Genomic DNA, 24,203 nt, shown 5'->3' with positions numbered 1-24,203 from the left:
AACACCTTCACTAGCTAACCCCAATCTCTCCCTGCCTATTTCATATTACGTGAGACTTCAGTTTAGTTGTGTTTGTCTCTAGGAAACAAGGTGGCTTATAGGTAAGTAGTTCTTTCAAGACCCTGTTGTCTTAAACCGGAGCGATACATCAGAGTAGGTTTGTGTGGTGTCTCAGATCATGGTATACTGTGCCCTTGGGAAGCATGGGACTACTGTGTTTTTGCATTGCCTCAGGGACAGGGACCTGTCTCAGCCAATGAGGGAATGAGGAAAATACAACCAACAGACAGAGAGAATGATGGGACTTGGGACTGAGCTCAGTGGGGGTTTTATATACATTGAAGAGAGCGGTGGGGATATTGTATACAGCTGGATCAAGGAGACAGGCTTGGCTAATTTCCGCAGGAGCAGTCTCCACATGGAAGCACTCTTAGTAAATGTTTGAGGGGAGGAAGACATGGTCGACATTTTTTACACAAACTTCAACACTTGCACTTGAACCCTGGTGGAAGGCTTTGCCATGCCTCTGAGCCTCACTTGGCTCTGGAGAGATTTTGCTATTCCTGTGCGTCTGAGACTATGGGGTCCTTGACATGGCTGTACCTGTGTCACTGCGTACACTCGCTCAAGATTCGCTCACCGGGAGGTTTCTCATTCTGCACTCACGTGAAATTCTTACTAACAAAGCGAGTCATTTGCGGAGGAGATATTTTTGTGTCTTCTGACTTTGAGTTAAGGTGCCTAAAAGTACCTTTGCTTGCGTAGAGTGAAAAATGTACATTTTCTAGAAATTATTCTTTCAATGTGTTAACAGAATTATAAGTCAGAATGTTTCCCATGGTCTAGAAAGCAGAATTTACTACGCCCCCCCCCCCCCAAAATTCTTTCTGTATCTTAAACAGGGCTAATGTTTGATTGACTTTGTAGTTGTTATTACCACTCATAAGTTTGCTTAACTTTATTAAAATAGCTGAGTTTGTTCAGCCAATGTTTGTTGAGTCATGCAAATGTGTCTCAAGTGTATAAATTAAAAAAAAAAAAGCCCCCATTAGTGCCTCCATAAAGTCAGCACTAAGAATTCTTGTTGAACAGACAAGGAAAATGCTGATCAAGGAAATCAAGTCCCTGCCTGAGGACATCCAGCTGGCAACAGGCAGACTTGCTATTTGAACCCAAGTCTGCCCCAACACAGAGATCACGCTCATGCTTGTTTCTACAGCTTGTCTAATCCTAAAAGTATTGACCAAAGCTAATGGTCCAGTGGAGTGGAAATCCACCATAGGCGGTGCTGAGAATCATTGCATTCATGGGGAGAGGGTTATGCGAGCAGGACAGGACTGTACGTACCATCCCAGTGAAAACTAGTAACAGACTGACTTCTGACATCCCACTGGCTTTGGAATACATGCTATTTTATTCTATGAATGGAAAGACCATCAGGATATATACTTTCTCCTCACACAGTTGTCTGTGCTTCGTTTGCAATAATTCTTCTCTACCTAGGCAAAGTACCTGAGCGAGATTAGAGTGAGCTATAGTAAGGTACTGAGGCAGGCATGGGCCCCAGGAGAGGACTGTTAGATGCTGTTACCCCATCACTAGTTAGTACTAAATCTATCAATATGTAACAATGAAAATACAGCCCGCACATCAGATACTTATGTGCTGATTCATCACAGTAGCAAGGAAAATAATTTTATGGTTGGGGGGGGTCACCACAACATAAGGAATTGTATTAAAAGATCACATCATTTGGAAAGTCGAGAGCTACTACGTTAGAGGGTGACATTCCTGACACCATAGGTCTAAGCTTGAAACACTTGTCTCTGTAGGTATAATGGTGCTTGTTCATGAGACCTATATAAATTTATAATATTAGAAGGTGCTTCCTGCTGTCTGCTAAGGATTGTTGCTGGGAACACCGAGTCCTATGATAGTTGCCAGGTACTCGTCTGTTGATGGTTGCAGCACAGAATAGTATGCCTCCAACCAGACTGTGGAAGCCCTAATTCTCTGGATTCTAAAGCCTTGAGCATTAGGCTCTTGTTCCCTGGGGTATGGAGGTAAATAAAAGCCTGTGGCTCTGCCAGTCCATACCTGAGTCTTAGGCACTCAAAAGTTCAGATTTGCCTTCCTCGGAGGAGTGTCTTCGCACTTCTACATGGTTTCAAACAAATACATACCACTGTCTACACCAAGAAACAGGACTTCACTCAAGGATAGCATCGGGAGGGAATGGAATGCTCCATAGTTGGAATTAAAGTCTGAGTTTCCAGCTGCCAAGGCTGGCATTTTATATCACAGGCACATCTTATTTTTTAAAAAGTAGTTTTGATTTAGTTTAGATCATGCTGTGAAATCGGTGTAAGTCTAATATTGCACCTTCCCCCTCCTCTTCCTCCACCTGCTCTTTCTCTTCCTTCTGGTGTGGGATAGGACTGCAGCTCTACCAAGTTGGGCTCGGAGTCACTGTGTGTCCAAGGATAATCTTGAACATCTGATCCCCCTGCCTCCAACTCCCAAGCACTGGGATTGCAGGCCACTACCACCATGCTGACTATCTATGATGCTGGTAAATCAAACATTGGATTCTGTGCATGCAAAATCATCAATCAGTTGATCAGTTTGACTCACTGAACTGTGTCCTCGGTCTGATACAGGACCTTTTGTTCTGGTGAGGGTGGTGACAGTGTTGTATAACAAGACTTTCTCTGACATGGGACTTTCTCCGACCTGCTGGAGATATAGATATTGACACAGAGGCTTTTTAATATTTTAAAGCTTAGGCCCTTTTACCCAGGGCAGTCTCTCAGCTAGTCCAAAGTGAATTTGACCAATCCTGGCAATCTGTCCTGACACCTCTATGCTCGACTCTGGTCAGTCCCTTTGCCTTTCCTAAGGCAAATCTGTCTCATTTCTTCTCCCAGTGTCCCTCTTTGTCCCTCAGAAGTCCCACCCTCCACTTCCTGCCCAGCTATTGCCCATCAGCTCTTTATTACAACCAATCAGATACAATTCTAGATTGTCTCTAGGCTAGGGAGGAAGGATGACTATTTACAAAATATAGGATCACTGATGGAATATAGAAATAACAATACCAAGATCCTGCCAGCATTTTTAGCTCTCTGCCATTGCAGAATTAACAAGCGAAAATACAGAGACACTTCACATCGTGTACCCCAAGAGTTTTGCTGTCAGGATACCATGGGTATTTTTTGAACTAAACTGTATACTCAGCCTCCCAATTCTCCACAGCTTTAAAGGTTAAAATTAAAAGCAAGTTTAACAGATTTCATAATCCTTCTAAGATAGCTTTGATTTCTTTTTCTAATAAAATAATTTTTTCCTGAGCCTATCATTAGATTTTGGGAGTAATAAACATATACCTATTTATAAAAGGGAAAAACAGTTTAGATTGGTTTTCCCAGAAACAGGTTCAAATGTGATTTCCTTTCTAACTCTTGCATGTGGAGCCAAAGCGATGAGCACCTAGTGACAGTGTGCATGTTGATCATTCCCAGTAAGGACTATTAGATACCACACAGGAAAGAGGCCACTGCAATCCCCTTCACAAGTGAACATTTCTTCATGAAAATCCAGCTGTGATATACTTCCAACAGGAGGCCTATGCTGTCAAGGAAGTTTGTTAGTGAAGAATGAAGTAAGGAATCTGGTTTAACTTAACATTGCTGGGTGTGGTGGACCATGTCTTTCATCCTAACACTTCAGAGGCAGAAGGAGGAGAATCAGAAGCTCAGCTCGAGCCTTGGCTACATAATGGATTCAGGGCCAACCTGTGCTACCTGCAGCATTGTCTCAAAAGGCAAACAAACAGTGAAGACAAGACTCGGTACACTCAACAGATGCAAGGGACTATCCCTGAAGAGTCCTCTGAGGTTGGGACTAATAAACACACATGTAAAAGTTTGTTTATTTGCTTGAATGAAGTCTCCCTTCTTCTGCTCTGTCTCCTAACGGATCAGGTTCCATTCCTACATCACCACCCCCAGCAATAAAATCAAGCTTTAATAGTTGGCTCTTCTGTCATGTCGCCTGCTATTTCTCCTACTTATGATTACTGGGACCCAGCTTTGGCTTTTCCTAATTACGGGTGCATGGAATAGACAAGTCATGTGTACTCTAGTGTAAGACATTTCTGAGGGCCCACTTATGGTAGGCACTGAGATCCCTTTTACACATGGACACGTAATGGGATTCTCAAAACAGCCTTATACATTAGGATGACATGCTTTGGAAGTTTGTAAAGCCATGGGCAATACAACATGAAATGAAGCAATGAGCCTTAGTGTGTGGCCCAGGAGCCTTAGTGTGTGTCCCCAGTGGACAGTGGTGTGTTTGGAAGTTAAATTTAATTAATTATTAATTAATTAACATGATATTACTTGCCTGTTTATAAACTACCTGCACAGCCATACCATGTCACATGCCATGCCCCTGTGGTGTCACTGAGAATGGCAGCTGTCTCAAGGACACAATAGAACTTATTTTTATGCAGTAAGAAAAAGTGGGTCATAGGGGTCAGGGTCCCCATGTCCTTCATCCCAATTTTCTGTGTGGTGGAAAAGAACAAAATGAGTTAATGATCTGCAACTGGCTATTTTAATTTTTATTGGCAAGAAAGACAATAATCAAATGACTCCTATGGGGATGAAGTATAATGATGTTAGCAATAAGCCTTCAAGTGAATTATACTAATTAATTTCTGTAGGACAGCATTACCCCTTCGCCTCCATCATGAATGACTGGGAAGCCTCAATCCTAAGAAACAAAGTTGTATTTCAAAGGCTTTTGGTCATCCAGGAATTGAGATCCACAGCTTTGCATTCCAAAGGGGATATTGAGTTTACAGAATCAGGCCAATGCCCAAGGGGTCAACTGTCTTCCTTCTCTACAGAGGTCATACAAGTGGGTGGGGGAGCAAAAGCTGAGGGACCCAGTGGAGAGGCTGGAAGTGCTACAAACACACAAACTCCAGCCTAGAAGAATCTTTCATATGAAGCTTTAAAGGCAGGAAATTCAAGGGCCCCCTGCTCAATAGGACCACTCTTTAAAAATTAAAATAAGATTGAGCTTTCTATGAAAGGCAACAGTTTCTCCTGAGACGCCAGGGGGCTTTACCTCGCTCTCTGAATAAGCACTAATGCAGGTCTTTTGAAACTGTTTGTTGACAGTACTGTCCTATGTTAGCACAAGTTGGTTAAAATGCAGGTGTTACAGGAGAAGAGATGTGAATTTTCACTCTTTGGTAATGTGTTTTTTTATTTGATGATTTTATTGTGTACATCTAAGGTGTGTGGCATGGTGTTTTGATGAATTTGTGCATAATGAGATGATTATTCCAGTCAAGCCAATTAACATATCTATCATCTCACTAGTTATCCCTTTAAAAAATATGCAGCAGCAATATTTGCATTTCCAGAGCCCAGTACAACATTGTTAACAATAGTTCCTATGCTTTGCATTAGAGGCCTATAGTGTCCTTTGTCCCACATAGTACCACCATTCAGGTCTCATCATTCATCCTTGCTTCTCTCTTTTGGTAACATTTCCCATTTCATCTCTTTTCATTTGAGGCATAGTCCCATGTAGCCCAGGCTGGTTCATCTCCTGTTCAGGATGACCTTGAATGTAAGGTTATCTTGACCTTCCCTAGTAGTGTGTATATCACAAATGTTTGCCACCATGTCTGGTCAATGCAGCAATAGGGATCACAAACTCATGGTCTTAAGCACTCTAGTGTAGTGTAGGAAGGTAAGTGTTCTCCTAACTGAACTACATGCTGAGACCAGTACTCTTTCTATTTCTACATAATCAACCTAAAAAAAAAAAAAAAAAAAAAAAAAAAAGGGTGGGGCAGGGGGAAGGATTCTACATCACCTGTCTTTCTGTTCTTGTCTTACTTCATATAACATAATATCTTCCAGGTTCAACATACTAGCACATGTAAGATTTTCTCTTTAAGCCTAAAACATATTGTTATATGTTGCACGTTGTAATATGTATGCATCTTTATGTATGTATAATTATTCGCCCCTTGGCAGACACTAAGGTTGTTAACATGTTTAGCTATTATAAATTATGCTCAATGAGTTTGGGGACGTAGACAGCTCTTAAGTGTACTGATTTTGCTATGAGACCCCTTCATGTAGAAACCTGGTTCTGGATTTCCGGGCAGGCCAAGCTTTGTCATCTCAAGTCCAAGTCTAATCAGTGAAACCAGGGAGGAATTGTTTGTTTCAATACGGTCCAAGTTGGAAGAAAAAGGGGATGGGGAGGTTGTCTAGATCCTAAGTTCTGTATTCAGAATCCTGCCAAGAGTTTGGGATGTGTCTGAAGATTGGACAGAAGTGAGGGTAAGAAGTTTGCAGAGTTAAGTAGTTTTAGCTAAACTGGTCTGATTGGGCATAATCTCAGATCTGGATTGGTCAGGTTCTGTAGGCTCCAGGAAAGTCATCATTGCTTGTGGAGATGACGATTTCGTTCTTGTCCTGATATGATTGTTCTTGCCGAGTGGGTGAGCCGTGATTCCTGTCATGGGGAAGTTGCTCCCACTCAGGGCAGCAGTCCCATCACGGGATGGTTTGCTTGCAAGTTGTTGCTTTGGAGTGTAGAAAGTTCAGTGACTATCCTCCTGATGTCATCAGCTTTGATGGTGGCTGAGAGAGGTTAGACAAAGTGAAGGTCTGCTGATCTTGTACTGTTTTTAGGACAGATACTCCTGAAAAGGTTGGCGTGTTTGTGTGGCACTGAGCAGGGCTATTATCCGAAGTTTGAGGTGGCAAAGGAGAGAGCTCTGGGGTCAATTGAAGATTCAGAACTTTTAGCAAAGACAGCGTTTAAGTCCCTGTTATAATTTCATTTCTTTTCTGTATTTACACAGAAGAGTGATTGCTGAGTCCTCCGCTACTTTTCTGTGTGCTTTTTTGTTTTGTTTAGTTTTTGAGAAAGTGTTATTTATATTCTATCATGGCCATGCCAACTCATATCACCATCACCAATATGCAGCCATCTCCATTCTTACCCAAACTTTCTTTAAATCCTTGTGTCTCTGTGAGCACAATAACATTAAGATTGGAGACATACTATTTCCTTGGGTTTTTAATTGCATTTCTCTGATGAAGAGTGACGGAAAATATGTTTACATACTTAACAGCTGATATATTTGTCAGCCATTTGTATGCTTTTAAAAAATGTTTAGTTTTCTTTGGTTCCCAGAGTGAACCCCAGTCTCCATGCATTGCTCAGCAAATATGCCCCAGGGGTTCACCCCAATTCTGTATACTTTCTTCACAGAAATGTCTATTTCGGTTATATACCCATTTCTAAAAATGGTGATTAGGATTTTTGTTTGTTGTTGTTCATTTTACTGTAGGGTTCTATGAATTCCTTATATATTTTAGATATTTACCTCTTATCAGATATATAATGTGGTAAAATTTTCTATGAAATTTTAGGCTGCCATTTTTGCTATGTTAATTATTTGCTACAGAGCGGTTTCCAGTTTAATGTGGTTCACTATGTGTTTTCCTCTAGGGACACATGTGTGCATGACTGTGCATGTGTGTGTGTGTGTCCTCATACATATGTGTGCATGAGTGTGTGTGTGTTCATGCACATGTGTGTATGTGTGTTCTTGTGTACATTTTTGTGCATGACTGAACATGTGCATATGAGTATGTATGTATACATGTGTGTGTTTATTTTTAGATCTTTAACACATTTCCACTTGATTTTGGTGTATGCTGTAAGGTAAGAGTCTATTTCTTTTCCTTGTAGGTATGTTTTTCGAAGACTTAATGAGCATACCATATCTTCCCACCATATCAATAGGCTGCTCCTGTAAGGAAATAGTGGACTACATAGGTTTTTTGGTGTATGTCTATTCTCATGCCAATACTCTACTCTTTTGATTACTACATGTACATATCATAATTTGGAAGTATGATGTCTTCATTTTTTCTTTCAAAATTTAAATGACTATTTTTTGACTCTATATGTATTTTAAGATTGGCTTTCTTGTTTCTGTGAAGAACACAATCGAGGTTTGTATAGGACTGCATTGGATCTACAGATTTCTGTGTGAAAACATTTCAAAAATATGAATTCTCCCAACCCAAACAGAGTATCTTTCTTTTTGTTTGTACTATCTTCATTTATTTTCATTAATGTGTTTCATTTCTCAGTGACCGGAGTCTTTACCACCACACTCAAATTTATTACTAAGTACTGTTGCTCCTATTTGAGACTTGATTGTGCCCTTGCTTCTGTTTTTTGATAGATTGTTATTTAAAGGAATGTAACTGAAATCTGTATGTTGACTTATAAAATCATATGAAACTGAATTAATTTACTAGTTCTGAGGGGATTTTTTTTTTTTGCTTTCTTTTTGTTTTCTTTTCTTTTTTCTTTCTTTCTTTCTTTCTTTCTTTCTTTCTTTCTTTCTTTCTTTCTTTCTTTCTTTCTTTCTTTTTTAAAGCAAAACAAAACCAAAAACAGCGGCATCTTTATGTTTTCTCCTAAAGATCATGGCATCTAAAACCAGGAGTAATTTTCTTCTTTTTAATCTGCATGCACCAATGAGTCTTGCTAGTGTGTCAAGGCTTTTTTCTCACAGAAGTGACAGGGGTAGATAACTTTCTTTCTGCCCATTCTTAAAACAGGAACTTTTAGGTTTCCCCTTTTCACTTACAGTTTTAACCGTGAGCTTTCTATAAATTGTCATCATAACATTAAGAAATTTTTCTTCTCTATGTAAAATATTGAATGTTTTTTAAATCAAAATGTTATCAAATAATTTAAATGTATATATTGTATAAACTATATATGTATAGTTTATAATCTTCCATTGGTTATGTAAAAATATTATATTACATCATAAACATGTGATGCCAATCTCATATTCCAGGGATACACATTACATGGTCGTGAACTGAACTCGGTACTGATGAAGGCTGTAGTGACAGCCAGTGGGAAAGCCTTCATGGCTTCATGGCAGTGATAAGAGTGGCTGTGGCTCATCCTTACTTTTTCCGTGGACAGTGGGCATGGCCCAGACAAGGTGCTGCTGACTCTTTTTTTGTGCAGACTTCTTCAATGTGCCCAGCTTACCATCTGTCCATTTCCGTCCCCACTTTTCTTCTCTTCTTGCCTCTTCTTCTCTCTTCTCTTTTGTTCTCTGCCTCTCCTTTCTTTTTGCCACACCGAGGGTCAACTCCAGGGCCTTCCCCACACTAGCAAAGTGCTCTTCCCCTCGACTACATTCCGTGCCCCATGTTTTAGTTTTGTTTTGGGAACAGCTTCACTAAGTCGCTCAAGCTGACTTTGAACCTTCCGTGTAGCCCAGACTGGCCAGTTTTGGATTACAGGAGGTAGCAACGCGGTTTGCCCCGTAGAGTTCTGACATTCCTTTGCTGAACTCTGACATGTACTTGTAACCATTTTAGTTGGAATGTAATGGGGTTCCTCCCATCCCTTCTTTTATGGAAGAAATGAGTAGAGGGATCCTCTAGTCTGCCATCTTGCTGATTACTCCTTGAGAATTTCTTTTTGAAGCCGTAAGACGTCAAACATTTGGTCTTGCTAATCTGAGACAGAAATCACAGCCACATTTTCTGCCATTTTGAGGGCGGTATATGCTAATAAAATTTATTTGAACAAGATGAAAAATTGCTGGTACTAGAAGTCTTTTTGTCACATTAGGTCAAAAATTCAACTTCCAGCCAACTTGGCTCTATGACAAGCTTGGGAATGGAAGAGCATAATGCATTTAAAACACTGCACACTTTCCAACTGAAGGCAATTGTGTTTAGAAACCCCCTCACCCAAGGGTATTTGAAACCATGTGCTAAGAACAGCACAAGCACACATGTCAAATCTTGTGCCTTGAGGCAAGGCACTCTGGCTTTTGGAACCGGCTAACATTTTATAGCCTTATGTGGAATAATACTTGAAGTTACGTCTTGCAACCAATTATGAGATAAGCCAGATAATTCATAAGTACGATGACTCTATGTTAATAATATGGCCAGTCTGGCCAATTGGCTTGAAATTTTATATGAGACACTCAGTTTGAAATGGTTATTTTCTCTTATGTAAAGCTTTCATCTACCCTTCCTGGAACATTGATCAATTTTAGTACGTTTTCATCTTTCCAGAATTGCAGTATTTTTGGACTACTGTCAAAACCAGCTCTATTGCAGTTCTAAAGGCTAGCTCCAATGTCACGTGACTGTTCACTGCTTCCACCAGGAGGAAGGTGCAAATGCCAATGCCAATGCTGTTTATCCTGTTAATCTTATCCATGGTGCCGTGCCTTCCCGTTTATTGCAGTGTGTGTCTGCTGTGTATGTCACAGAACACCTTTTGATTCCGCAAAAGTGCACATCCTACCGTGTTCACATTGGTCACTCTCGTCTAAAGAAATGTTCTCATGAAAGGGGGAAAAAAATAAATGAGACAGTGCAAAGCTGGAAACCCTTGCCAATGTGCTTAATGTGCTGAGATGGCAGATTTTAGAGGCTCAATAACTTTGACCTGTGAGAAATCACATACCCACCCCCCCCCAAAAAAAACCACACACACAAAAATTAAAACATAGTTCAGGATAAGATGTTATCATTGTGCTTTCTAGTGTGTTTAGTTACTTTTATGGAAAGTGCCTTATCATCCAGCAGATAAACATCATGATCTACAAAAACCTAAAAATACATTGGAAATCTATGTGTTTATTCTTTTTCTCCAAAAGAATTATAAATAATGACTTTAAAAGTTCTGCTCTCAGTTGATAGGAGCAGATGCAGAGACCCACAGGCCAACATCAGGCAGAGCTCCGGGAATCCCATGGAAGAAGGGGAGGAAGAATTCTAGGAGCCAGAGGGGCCCAAAGACACCACAAGAACATGGCTCACAGAATCAACTATCCAGGCTCATAGGGGCTCACAGAGACTGAGTCAACAACTAGGGAGCCTGTATAGGTCTGAACTAGGTCCTCTGCATCTATGTCACATTGCGTAGCTTGGTGTTCCTTTGGGATTCCTAACAGTGTGGGCAGGATCTGTCTTTGCTTCTTTTGCCTGCTTTTGGGATCCTTTGCCTCCTATTGGGTTGCCGCATGCAGCATTGACGTGAAGGGACGTGCTTAGTCTTGTAACCTATTGTGCCATGTTAGGTTTGATATCCCTGGAAAAGAAGGGAGAGGAAGCTGCAGTCAAGAGATAAATAAATAAATAAATAAATAAATAAATAAATAAATAAATAAGTAGCACCACTTTATAGTCTCCTTGTCAGACTCAGTGGCATGAGGACTCCATGGAGTTTACCCATTCACTCTTGTAAGTATCCATAGATTTGATGTTCTGAGGTTACGTCTTCAGTATGAGATTCAGAACAAAGCAAGTCGAAGTTTTAATCTAGCTCACTTCCACCAACCTGTATGAGATTAACAGATTATCCTCTCTAGATACTCAATTCCTCCTCTATATGCTGGAGACATGCTTGCACATGTGTAGAGTAGAGACCGAACTAATCAGCCAATGTTGGTCATCTTCCCATTTTCTCCACCTCTTAGGATACACTTACTACATTTTCACCACTCTGGGCCAACAGTCATTGTAATAATACTCATTCAAACTGCTAGACCAGAGGAGAGTAATGGGAGAACGTTTTTCCAAAATTACGGCCAGTGACCAAACCAAATATCCACAAGGCATCTGCATACATGCTGATTCCTGGACACCCACGAATTTATACCTTTTGCTCACTAGGGGAGTCATTTCAAACTCTCCACTGTTTTAACTTCATTCTCTATGAAATATGAATCGAAAGAAGAAAACTTCTAGCAACAACAGCCTTAAAATTCTAACTTTGATGTGGACTGTACACACCACAGAGCAGGGTCTCAGACTGTCCTTTTGCAAGGGTCTCATCCCTGCCCCCCTCCTCTCACCCCTACTTTTTGTGGCCCCACCCCTTCTTCTGTCAACACTCTGTTGAATTATATATAATCCCAGAGCTCACAGGAGCACAGAGATGCCACCTCACATGGTTCAGAGGCATTGTTAAGATGTAGCATCCACCGAATGGGTCATCTTCTGCTAAGTTCAGGCTCTCTTCATTCCAGATCTAACATCTTATTTTAAGTAAACGACGGCTTCACTTTTCCAGGAACTATACTCAGGACTCTAAAGGCAAACAACCGAATTTCTCCCACCATTTTTTCATTAATTGTATAGAGTTGAAACTTAGTTCTAGGGCTGAGGATGTAGTTCAGCTCTAATACTTTCCTAACACTCACCTATGTGCAAAGCTCTGGGTTCTGCCTCCAGGATTGGATCAAACCAAGTGTGGTAGTTCACTCCTGCAACCCAAACACCAGGAAGTCTATGCAGGAGGGGCAGGATTTCAAGATCTGGCTCCTGCTTCACAGAGGTCTTAAGTGCAGGTTGGCCCTTGTGTGACCCTGTATCCAAGGGATGCAGCAGCAGCAATAGGAGGAAGATGCTGGAGGAAGGGGAGGTGGAGGAACAGGAAGAGGAGGAGCAGCAGAAAGAGGAGGACAAGACAGCGACCCAGTTTTAAAAACAACAACAACAAAGCCCTGTTCGTTATAATATTTGTGAGCATATTAAAAATCTCTGCTTTAATTATCACAAATATTCATGGCTATTCTTCAGGGCTAGAGAATCTGTGAAAGAGAAAACATTGTGATGTGCTAAGGCTGGGAGGTAAGCCAGCACTGGGCTTTAAGCGTGGATTATTCAAAGGTGAACACACTGCTTGGCTCTCTCAGAAAGACCCCCATGAACCCATCTGCAACAGACCACAGGGGAGGCTGCTCAGAGGCCGAGGCATATGGAAATCTAGGCTGTTCTTTAAACAGGGTACTGACCGGGCGCTTGTTTTTAATCATGTCCAGATGCAGGCTGCATAGTCACATAGATTTATTTCTTTTACAACAGAAGTCAATTGGGCATGACACTAATGTATTGTTTCAAGAAGAGCCTCGCTCAACTAAATCGAGACTCGTAGGAAATTTCAAGAGAAGCAATTTCTGTTATGGGTTTTAATGAATACTATTAAGTGATAACCAAAAGAAAGAAGAAGAGAAAAAAGAGAGAGAGAGATTAGAGATTGCTCAGAAAACATCCCTTCCCCATCTTCTAAATCATCCCCACGTCGCAGTCCTTGGCTGTGAAGTTAATTTCCCCCGTAATTACATTCTATTTAGAGGTGTGATTGCTAAGAAACACCCCCCCCACCCTCCTGGCTCCTGGCAAGGAAGTGGGTTTTTTGTTGTTGTTGTTGTTGTTGTTTTGTTTTGTTTTGTTTTTATTCCAGTGAGGGACGAGGAGGAGTGCTCCCCAGTATCACATGCTAAGTATCAATCTTCCTTATTTTGACTTCAGACACCCTTCAGGGTGCTAAGGTGTCCCTCTAGTCCCCATGCCCACCTCCTATCCCCAAAGCAGTGGGTAGAATTCACATAAGACACAGAAAATCTTTAAATGTGCTTGCCTCTAATTCTAGTAGCTTATCTGTAAGGTACTTAGGTTTCCTCCCTGTCCCCAGGATTGCATAAGGGAGTACAGACTGGGCTGAGCAGCTGTGTTACACTTACATGGAATAAAAGGGCTATGGACTTTAAAAATGAAATGTATGCCAGTTTCCTTTGGCTTTTTGATATGTGGTTGAATCACATAGCAAGCTTGATTCTATTAAGACAGATGTGTATGTGTTTTAACAAAACCTTGTTTATGATTCTTTTTCTTCCAGTAATTTGAGATGGTAGGAAAAAACAAAGCAAGCAAGAAAGCTGTACTTTAGACTGGCTGTATTTGAGTTTGGTCAGGAGGTCTTCGCCCTAAGGATAAAAATCTAGGACAAGATACTCTGTTATGTTAAATGCCAAGTTCCTGTTTTCAGAACACTAGAAAAAAAAAATGAAAAGAAAAGAAATGGGCCAGAAGATTTGGCTAAACAATTGTGAGAAGTGAATCCCAAGGTCCTCTCTCAGGCTTCATGCAAGATCACAGACTGTGTAGGACAGCTCCAAGTCCAGCTCAAAGTGGCTCTAATTCTATTACCGCTTCATGCACGCACATTATTTTTGCTCATTAATAAGATGGCCTCATGACGGAGCAGTCAGAGTGATTAGCAAAGCATCCCCTTCCATTCTTCAAAATATCATCAACACGCTGCTCAGGAAACAAACTCATTTTCCAACTCGGCTGTGATTTGCAGGGTTTCGGGCCCTGATGATGGCCTGTCTGCTTGGTTTAAAAGAGCTTCTGATGTAACAGAACCTGACACTGTTTACTTCAGCCTATTATGCCTGCTGCACTCGCTGAATGCTTCACTGGAGAAGAAAAATCGAAAGAAGGCTATTCATTGTAATGCCAGCTGCTTTTTAAAAAAAGGAAATCAATTTTTGCTTGAGCTCAGAATGTACTCCGTAGGTCCAGAGTGACCTACCACTTTCTGATGTCAACAACAAAAGGGACTGCTCGAAATTCTCCACCACAATCACACAACAGCTCAAAGAACATTGAAAATCCTAGATTAGTTTCATTTGAGTTTATGTTCAAATTGGTATCCGCTCATCCTGACAATATCACAAAATAGAAAGCCTTAGATGACAACCCTTCCACTGCAAGCTGCAGAGGACTCTGGGCTCTGCCTTCCCAGTGTTTGTTATAAATTACTTGGCAAGACCATTTTATGACGGAAATAATTAGTTATGTTTAGTATTTATAGCTAGTATCATGATGCTTTCCTGCACTGCTAATTAATTATTTTATGGCCAGCATGTTTCAAATGCAATTAGTTAGGTATGGCAATGATCATAATATTTTGCATATTCATGACAACATTCTGCCTATTTACAGCAAAACTTGGGTGTCAAAATCAGTTATTTTCCTTTTGTTATGAGGCAGAATAATTACAGGAAACAATAACAATGATCTGTTGCATATGAATAACATTTTACAAAGGAGCACCTCCATTGATGTCACCCAGCCATGCTCCCCTGCTGTCTCTCATGGGGAGAGAGAAACTCCATATGTCGACAAGCTTTGGCTGGGCCTTTAGCCAGCTTGAAGGTCACCAACGGTGGCTTTTGCTCTTTTCATACGTAGCTGGTGCCTCATTGGGGACCCTGGGTCTGATTGATTACTGAAAAAGGGATATTGAGAATGAGAATATATGGGCCATATAAAAGAAACAAGGGAAGCAGTTGGCTCTTCGCTGCTTTCAACAATGCCCCAAGCTTTTTTCTTTGGTACTATTATTACTCTTTGTAGGAGCTAAGGAGGTGCCTCTTAACAGAAGTGAAGCTGCCTCTATTGTCCCTGCAGTGGGAGACTGAAGACCGTCTGAATTACTGGTTAACCAGACTCTGCATCCAGCAGGCACACTGCCTGATGTCGAACTATTGAGCACTTCCTAAATCTTGAGCATCTAGAAGCAGTATCGCAAGGCTTGGGAGTGTTCTCAATTAGCTTGTAGACAAGATCAATGGCATGTGCTCTCTTCCAGGGCTGGGCCTATTTCTCTTTGCTTTAAGCTCCCCTGAGTAGCTAGAATCTTCCTTTTCCTTTGCCCCATATGTCTGTGCAAAGTGCTGAAATAGTAAAAATCAAGAAAAATATTGACCCCCCTGATAACAGAGACTTAGCCATGAATCTCCTGTCATGGGGCAAGGGTGTGTGGGCTTAGAGGGTAGCGGTGGGGAAGTGAAAAGAAGCTTTTATATAGATCCAGGTTTTGCTCTTCAAAATCTAGGTGACCCAGGAGAAAAATACTTCAGAGGAAAAAAAAAATCAGACAATGAACTTTGTTTTGTTTTGTTTGTTCGTTTTCATTTTTCTTTATATATGATACATAAATGTGGATTTTGTAAGTTCAGAGAGCCATGTGTCCTTCTTTAATGGTGACTGGCCATGGTGGTGCATGCCTTTAATTCCTACACTCTGGAGGAGAGGCCGGTGGATCTCTGTGAGTTCAAGGACAGCCTAGTCTACAGAGCAAGTCCAGGATAACCAGCGTTGGTTACACTGAGAAACCCTGTCTCCAAAACAAACAAACAAACAAAAAAGGGACTCTTTCTCCAAGGGCAAAGAAGTTCTCTCTTTTCCCTCACTAGATTCTTTCCTGTTTTTAATTCAAGCCCATTTTCATTCACTGAGTTTGTCATGAGCAAACTGGCTTTGAAGTTAATAGTCATTATTTTCCCATTTCTTGGGATAAAGGCAAAACGGACCCTCTTAGCACTCCCTCAGAAACCGCTCTTTATCCCTTTAATCATCTCTGTCACGTCTCTGAACTTACTCCAGTTTCACCACATCTGCACGTTACAAGTTCTTGGTGTTCTTATATGGAGTCCAAGCTATGCTCAAAAACATCTGCCTGCAATCCAGGGCCAAGTCTAGAATTAATCCTTCTGTTTAAACGACTCTGGTATGGGTCACAGGCTGGCCGTTTTGTTGCCTTTAAAAAAGCAAAACATAACAAGAAGCAACAAATAAAAATAAAAAAGCCCTACAGGCAAGAGATTATTTCCTTAAGGTAAACAGCTAAGGAAACAGTCATTTTTTCATAGGGCTACATGCCAGGGATGGACCATGTCTCAGTTTGAGCCTGGTGCTCCTGACTAGGCTAAGATGTGGAGTGGAGAAAATGATGGCACCATGAAGACTACCGAGCTTGGCAGCCCAAGAAGTCTGGGCTGTTCCAATGAACCCTGGGGGTTCTTTATGCTAGGACCAGGATGGGGGAGATTGGAGGAATGGAGACGTTTGAAGTAAATCCAGCCCTTCATGGAGCATTTACCACTGAAATTGCAACTGTTACTACTTTAGGAGATTCTTCAGCATCTGTAAGACAAACTGCAAAGGCCAAATACTAACATCCAGAAGAAATGTTGGGAGACGGGCGGGGGGTGGTTAGCAGGAGAGATGTATGGAGACAGCTGCAACTCACCATGCACTTGTAGAAATCAGGCATCTTTTGATTTACCAACTCTGTCCCACTTAGCACCTGCATTCCTAACTTAGCGTGCCTAAGTCTTTGCTATGCATGCGGATGACCCATTTCCACCTCTTTCGTAAAAGCATTATTCTTACCTGGGTTTTTGGTTGTGCTTGGGGGACATTTTGAAAATTTAAAAAGTGACCAACACCTGCTACAGGTTGACTTAGCATGACACACACCAGCTTCCCACCCCCCTTTTTTTTTTCCCTTCCAAAAGCCTAACTGCGGGCACAGATGTTCTCTGAGGGAAGTCCAAAAAAACCAAACATATTGCAGTGCTGATGAACTAGTCATGCTTTTTGTCATCAAAGAGCAGCATAAAAAACACAATGCAAGTGATGTGCCTTGAGTAATTGAGAGCCTAATCAATTCCGCATTGCCAGTGCCTCTGTCATCTGTTTACACACCTTTCATGGGTTTACAGCACTGTTGTTAAAAGACAAGCCTGCTTAGCCCTGCAGTCTGAGAGGAGCACAAAGGTCATGTTGAGAGAGAGAGAGAGAATCAGACGTGTATGGGTTTTGCATTCATTTAATTCATAATTGTGAAATATGAATGTTGGATATCACTCACACCCCAAACAGGAAGCTTTCTTGTGATTGATTTGCCTAAAACACTTGCTATGTTGAGGGAATCCGAATGGTTTTAACATACATGCTATTAGTTTACATTATGCTAGTGTGCTTATGAAAAATTTACAGGGCAGCTATTGTCATCCAACTGAACAATCTCACAGATTCCAAGCTGAGCTTGCGCACTTTTTAAGATCCCCTTCTTTCCAATTATAATTTTCACACTTCTTATATTTCTAGAAACTCCACAGGCATTACTTCATTTCCATGAAGATTGACTTGTAGCAGCCTTCTACGGGGATTAGAGCTGACATCTGTGTAACAGTGCCTGAGAGGGGAAAAATATTAATATAGTTTCTGCCATATGATGATAGACATTAGAATGTCATTAACAAACCAATTTCTGGAATGGAACCTGACACCATATTGGGAGTTACGATCTTGGTCTTGACCCAGCAGCATGATGTGGAGCCAAGACAATATACACATGGACACAAGAGAACTCTTGTTTGTCCTTTAAACTCTTTCTATATGAGACATCAATGAAATTGGAAACAGCCCTGCATAGATGTTCTGCTTTCTGTTTTACCTCCTAGCTGTCTTCCAAGAGTCACTTCCATTTCAACACCATTGAGCTTGTATATTTCCCTTGGAAAAATTCACATCTTCTTATACATCCTCTGACACACACACACACACACACACACACACACACACACACACACGCACACGCTCACACACACGCACACACATGCACACGCACACACGCACATGCACATGCACACGCGCACACACACACATGCACACGCTGACACACACACACCACGCACACGCACACACGCACACGCGCACGTGCACACGCACACGCACACGCACCACAAACTTATGGAGAGAAGAGAAAGATGGCTTATTTTCTTAGTTGTTGGGCCTTGTTAGCTATTTCCAAGGAAGATTCTCTTAGCACAGCTCAGCTGCACCTCTGTCCATTGCTGCGCATTTTGCCCGCACCCCCCCCCCCAGCACTTTCACACTAAATGAAGGCAGAGTTAAACTGGTTCCACTTTTAATTCTTCTTCATTGGCCAGATGAGTGTTCTTTCATGTCGCTGAACCTTGGTAAGCTCACAAATATTTCAATGAATGCAAATTTTAACCTTACTTCCATAAGTTTAATTTACTGACATTTACATCAATACATATAGATGCTTGTCTACCACTTTCGAGGCATCAATCCGGCTGTCACAGAAGAACACAGAGATATATGGCTCGTATGCTGAGCCTTCCAGTTGGTCACACTCATGAGCCTTTAGGAAATTAACTAAGTCTAGCACCTGGAAATATATTCTAGTACCATTGAGGTGTTTGGCTCAATGTGAGGGTAGGGAAGACCCACTCTTGGTTTGTCTCTGCAAACTGTTTCTGTTTGCATTAATTTTAACATCTCAATGTTGTAGACAGATATTTAATCTACTCCTACTTTGACCCTTTTGTTCCTGATAAAAGACACACAAAGCCTTTATATTTACAATAAGCCTTAATCAGCACAAAAGCTATTTTAAGCTATTAGAGTCTACTTCCTATAGGGAATCCTGAATTATTTCTTACTTCTTACTATGTTTCAACTGGGCTGCTCTTAACTCCAATTGGCTAGCCCTCAGGGTCATTTTTTTTATGCCTCACCTAACCAGGGCAGCTTCTCCTTCCTCTCCCTACATCTTCTTTTTCTCTGTGGCTCAGGAAACCTAAACCCCACCTGTGTCTCTTCTGCCCAGCTACTGGCTGCTGCCATTATTTACCAATCAGAAATAACATGGGGGGCAGGGCCACAGGTCTACAGGCTAATTGCAGACTCCAGGTCTTGGGGGTCCGCACTTTAGCATTACAATAGACAATTACAATAGACAGCAAGCCCCAACTTTTCTCCTTTGGAGAACGGAAAAGCTTAAAAGAGGTGTGAAGGGCCGGGTAGTGGTGGCACACTCCTTTAATCCCAGCACTTGGGAAGCAGAGACAGGCAGATTTATGAGTTCGAGGCCAGCCTGGTCTACAGACTGAGGATACACAGAGAAACCCTGTCTTGAAAAAACAAACAAACGAAAAGAAAAGAAAAGAAAAGAAAAGAAAAGAAAAGAAAAGAAAAGAAAAGAAAAGAAAAGAGATGTGAAGGAAATAAGCAGATTGGCTCTTTGAGGTTTCAGGTGGGGAAGATGACTCCAGGAAGACCCGGAGGAAAGTCCAATGTCCATAGCTGAATACGCAGCTGATGATAGATGATGGTCCTGTATGCTCACACCAGCATGCCTTTCCATCCTCTAAAGCACAGAACCCAACATTCCAGGGTGATTGCTTGCAGGCCCTGCTCCGGGGAAGTAATTCCCAGCATTGTGATTTTACCACACAATGTAAACAGATGGCTGAGGTTCGCTGAACCCACTGAATGCTTCAATCTGATGTTTTACAGCCTTTGGGGTGAGAGGACCATTTCTGACCCATGCCACAAGCCAGAGAGCCTTAATTGCTGCTTGATCATTTTGGATTTAGGGACTTGTCAAGAAAACACCCGTTGTTCCATTTTTAAAATGATAGTTAGAACGGAGGCAGAGCCAAATATCTTCTTGTTAAGTTTTATTGCCCACACCAACCAAGAGTATGTTTTCATAGAAGCATTGTACATCTCTTCTTTTGTCTCCATCCAACAGTTAGAAATTAATTTCCTTTGTTTTCATTGCTAAAATATCCTTGACCAAAAAGGATGCCTTTGCTCCTTCGGAGGTACACAAAGTCCTGAAAAACCATGCAAGTTTGTACCAACAGTTCCATCTCACATCTGGGAGGGGGAGGCCATCCAGTTTGGACGTGTTTGATTTGAAAGGGATTTAATAGCTGCAAACCGGATTTGTCAACTGGTTCCTTCCACGACTTCCAACCATGTCATGAAATCATGGTTAACAGAAACCAAATTTGTATTTATTAATGTTTATTGTTTTGCAGCTGAAATTGATTTTCAAAGTGTACTTCTGAGTGCCATTTCCATTTAAAAAAACAGCACAGCAGATGTGTTATTAGGGCTTCTCCATGATATTCCAGGAGGGCTAATGTGCCAGCCTTTCCTGCATGAAGGCAAATGAACGTGGTCCAGGGGGACTGGCTGCACAGAACTAATGTTTTATCTAATCTGCAGCTCAAGTGAAACATGAACAGATTTTTGCTTTTCTACAGCACTTGTAATTAGCAATGTCTCCCTTGGTCTAGATCCATTTAGAATAAAGTAAATAACATTCATGATTTGGCTATTTCTGATTTATTCCTGTGGCTTCGAAAATTGAAAGAATGAATTAAAATAAGCTGTCACACACAGAGATCATCACAAAGGATTTTCCAAATATATAGGATTTTTTTTGGGGGGTGGGTGGGCGGAGTGCTGGAATATGAGGATTCCTGACCCAAGTCTTAGATTAAATACCATTTTATAGGAGCTGGTTTCTGTTGCTCTAGGTTTACCCACATTTATTTTTAACCACAGTGGAATAGGGTGTCCCGATGTAATATTGAGTTTTATTTGCTGGCCTCACTGAGCAGGAAAGGGCATGACACAACACTGCCTGTCTTCACTTCTCACTGGCCGATTTTAGAAAACAAAACAGACATCTTGTTAAAAGATGACAAAATGCCTGCTTTATTGCAAAATTCTCCTGTTGCACACAGAAAAAGGATCCAAACACAGGTTCTTAAATTGCCAACCAGTTTCATCCGAGGAAGAGCTAGAGGGTGAATTATGTCTCTCTCTTTTAGACAGATTCTTTCCTTGTATCATCCTCCCTCCTAACCTTGCTCCACCTAGCTGGGTGAGTAGGCTATTCTCATGAGCTGTCTGCAGCACTCCATTCACCTGGGGTCATCCACCCTCATAAAGTCCTTAAGGCACTGAGAGAAAACTGCTCTTGCTACAAGGCTTTTGATGTGATCCCTGTAAATCGAGAAAAGAATTTCTTAATCTCAAACATTTCTGGGCTGTTCTTTGATCTCCTGGCTTGCAAGATAGTGTTTGTGCTTTTGGAAACAAACTCTTTCGATGCAGAGACCTTTCATGAGGGGGGGGAAAAAACCCAACACAAAAGTGAGAGTGTTAAACTATGGGATGATTCAAGATTCCAATTGGAGCCAGGTGTGGTGACCCAAGCTTTTAATTCCAACATGAGGGGGGCAAAGGCTTGCAGATCACTGTAAATGAGAGGGCAGGCTGATCAACATAGTGAGTTCCAGGACATCCAGAACTACACAGTGAGATCCTGTCTCAAAACTAAATAAAAAACAAAACAACGACAACAAACAAACATCAGATTGCTGGATTTCAGGAGAATACCCCACCCCACCTTCTGATGGTGTAGCGGGACATTCTTCACTGTAATAACTTTCCAGTGTTCATGGTTTTTTTTTTTTTTTTTTTTTTTGTTTTTTTGTTTTTTTTGTTTTTTTGCAAACATTTCCAGTTGGTTCCGTTTTCCTTGCTTAACTGATGATTATAGGGTGTACAAGAAATTCTTACTCTTGGACAATTTAGTGGTTCTGGATACAGAAGAGTGATTGTGGGTATCCGTGGTCTCAATCGTGGTGTGTCACCCCAAGGCTCTGACTGAGTGTGTTGTTCTACCCTGAAGGCGGTGGCTGGCAGCCTCCACAGAAGGTAGGAAAGTTGAGCAGGAAAAAAAAAGTCTTTTTTTTTTTTTTTTTAATAACTCTTGCACAAGGGCCCAGACTGTTTCCTGCCTCAGCATCATATTCTAGGGCAATATAAGGACTGCCTACGTGTCTCCTCTAGGACCATACAGGAGAAGAAGCTCCTTCAGTGGGAAGACCTGTGTGGTAACCTCATCATGGCAGACCACCTAAAATGCACTTCGTGTACCTGTAACTCGCTCTTTTTGCCTGCAAAATCCATAAATACCTGTTAAGCCATTGTTAACAAAAAAAAGTAAACTGAAGGGAAAGCACCTATAATAGTATAGTATAGCACCTATAATAGTATACTATAGTATAGTATAGGTGTATACTATATGTAATAGTATAGTATAGGTGTATACTATATGTAATAGCATAGTGTAGTATAGTATAGGTGTATACTATATGTAATAGTATAGGGTACTCTCTTGCTCTCTCTCCTCTTGCCCTCTTCCCCCCTCCCCCCTACATACTCATGGACAGCCTCTACTCCTCTTCTCTCTCTCTCTCTCTCTCTCTCTCTCTCTCTCTCTCTCTCTCTCTCCCCTGCCTTTCTCTCAACTCCCCTCCCCATGCCCTGAATAAACTCTATTCTATACTAAAAAATAAATAAATAAATAATACAGGCCATATACTCAGCATTAAATAAATATTAGTTGAGATAGCAAATGACAGAGCTCTACACACAAAACAATTTTACCTTGTAAAAGTCACATGATTTCCTTTTACTGCCGCTGGCAGGATAAAAGCATCCAATGAGCGTGCTGAATATTTAATGTTAACTATCTTTACTTTTGAAATGAAAGGGACAGAAAAACATCAAAGGGTTAGAATAACAGTCTGTGTGATCCTGCGAGGCAGTTGGAGAATATCGGTTTGGTTTTGACTAGAAAGGCAGGTGCGCGTGTGAGCTGGTGTTTAAGGGACCACCGCATCTAAAGGTCTCTGCTGTTTAGATTTTCAAAGAACTCTGTATTGTTGAAGCTATAATGGTCTTAAACTCTAATTGTGGACTCATGATTCTCAGTGTGGGGTTCTAATTTATTCTTTGTTCTGTGTGAGTGTATATGGGGTAGGGAGGAGTATGCAGTGGCATACTACATAGTACAGGTGGACCTCGAACTCACGATTCTTCTGCATTAGCCTCCTGTGAACTGGAATTAAAGCCATCACCTGAAACTCTCAAGGTTGGTCACGTGTCATAGCTATGACAAATTAGCAAAGAAGACAAATGTAGAAGAAGGGAAAGCTCATTTTGACTAACAGGGCTGTCACCCTGTGCTCAGTTAGCTTTGCTGGTTCAGGTCCCAGTGGAGTCCAACATCATGGCAGAGGGGGTGTGATGGGGCAGGCCTGCTCACATCATGGCAACTGGGAAGCAGGAAGACAGAGAAAAGGTCCATAGACAAGACACACTCTTGGAAGGCACAACCCCCAATAATCTACTTCCTCTAACCAGGTCCCAAGTTCTGATAGCAATTCATGGGTAGATTAATCCATGGGTAAAATTTAACTCAGACTGAAGTGTTTATAAAAAGATAAAGAGAGGAGGGGATATGTTTGGTGAATGTGTGGCATGGTAAGGTATCTGGGAAGGGGATGCCTTGGTGGGCCCATGCGGAGGCATCCCTTCCCACTGAGGGACTAGCCATACAATGGTATAGTATAGAATAGAGTTTATTCGGGACATGGGAAGGGGAGTTAAGAGGGTAGTAGAGGCAGAGAAAGACAGAGAGAGAGAGTAAAGAAGTAGAGGAGTAGAGGCCAGCCATGAGCGTGTGGAGAGAGAGGGGGGAAGGGAATGGGGGGAAGCAGAAACAGGAAGGTAAAGGCAAGAGCAAGGCAAGAGAGGGAGAGAGGGGGGGAG

This window comes from Mus pahari, chromosome 15 (assembly GCF_900095145.1).
Source record: "Mus pahari chromosome 15, PAHARI_EIJ_v1.1, whole genome shotgun sequence".
NCBI classification, from domain to species: Eukaryota; Metazoa; Chordata; class Mammalia; order Rodentia; family Muridae; genus Mus; species Mus pahari.
The sequence above is the reverse complement of the archived record's forward strand: the minus strand, read 5'-3'. Positions refer to the sequence as shown.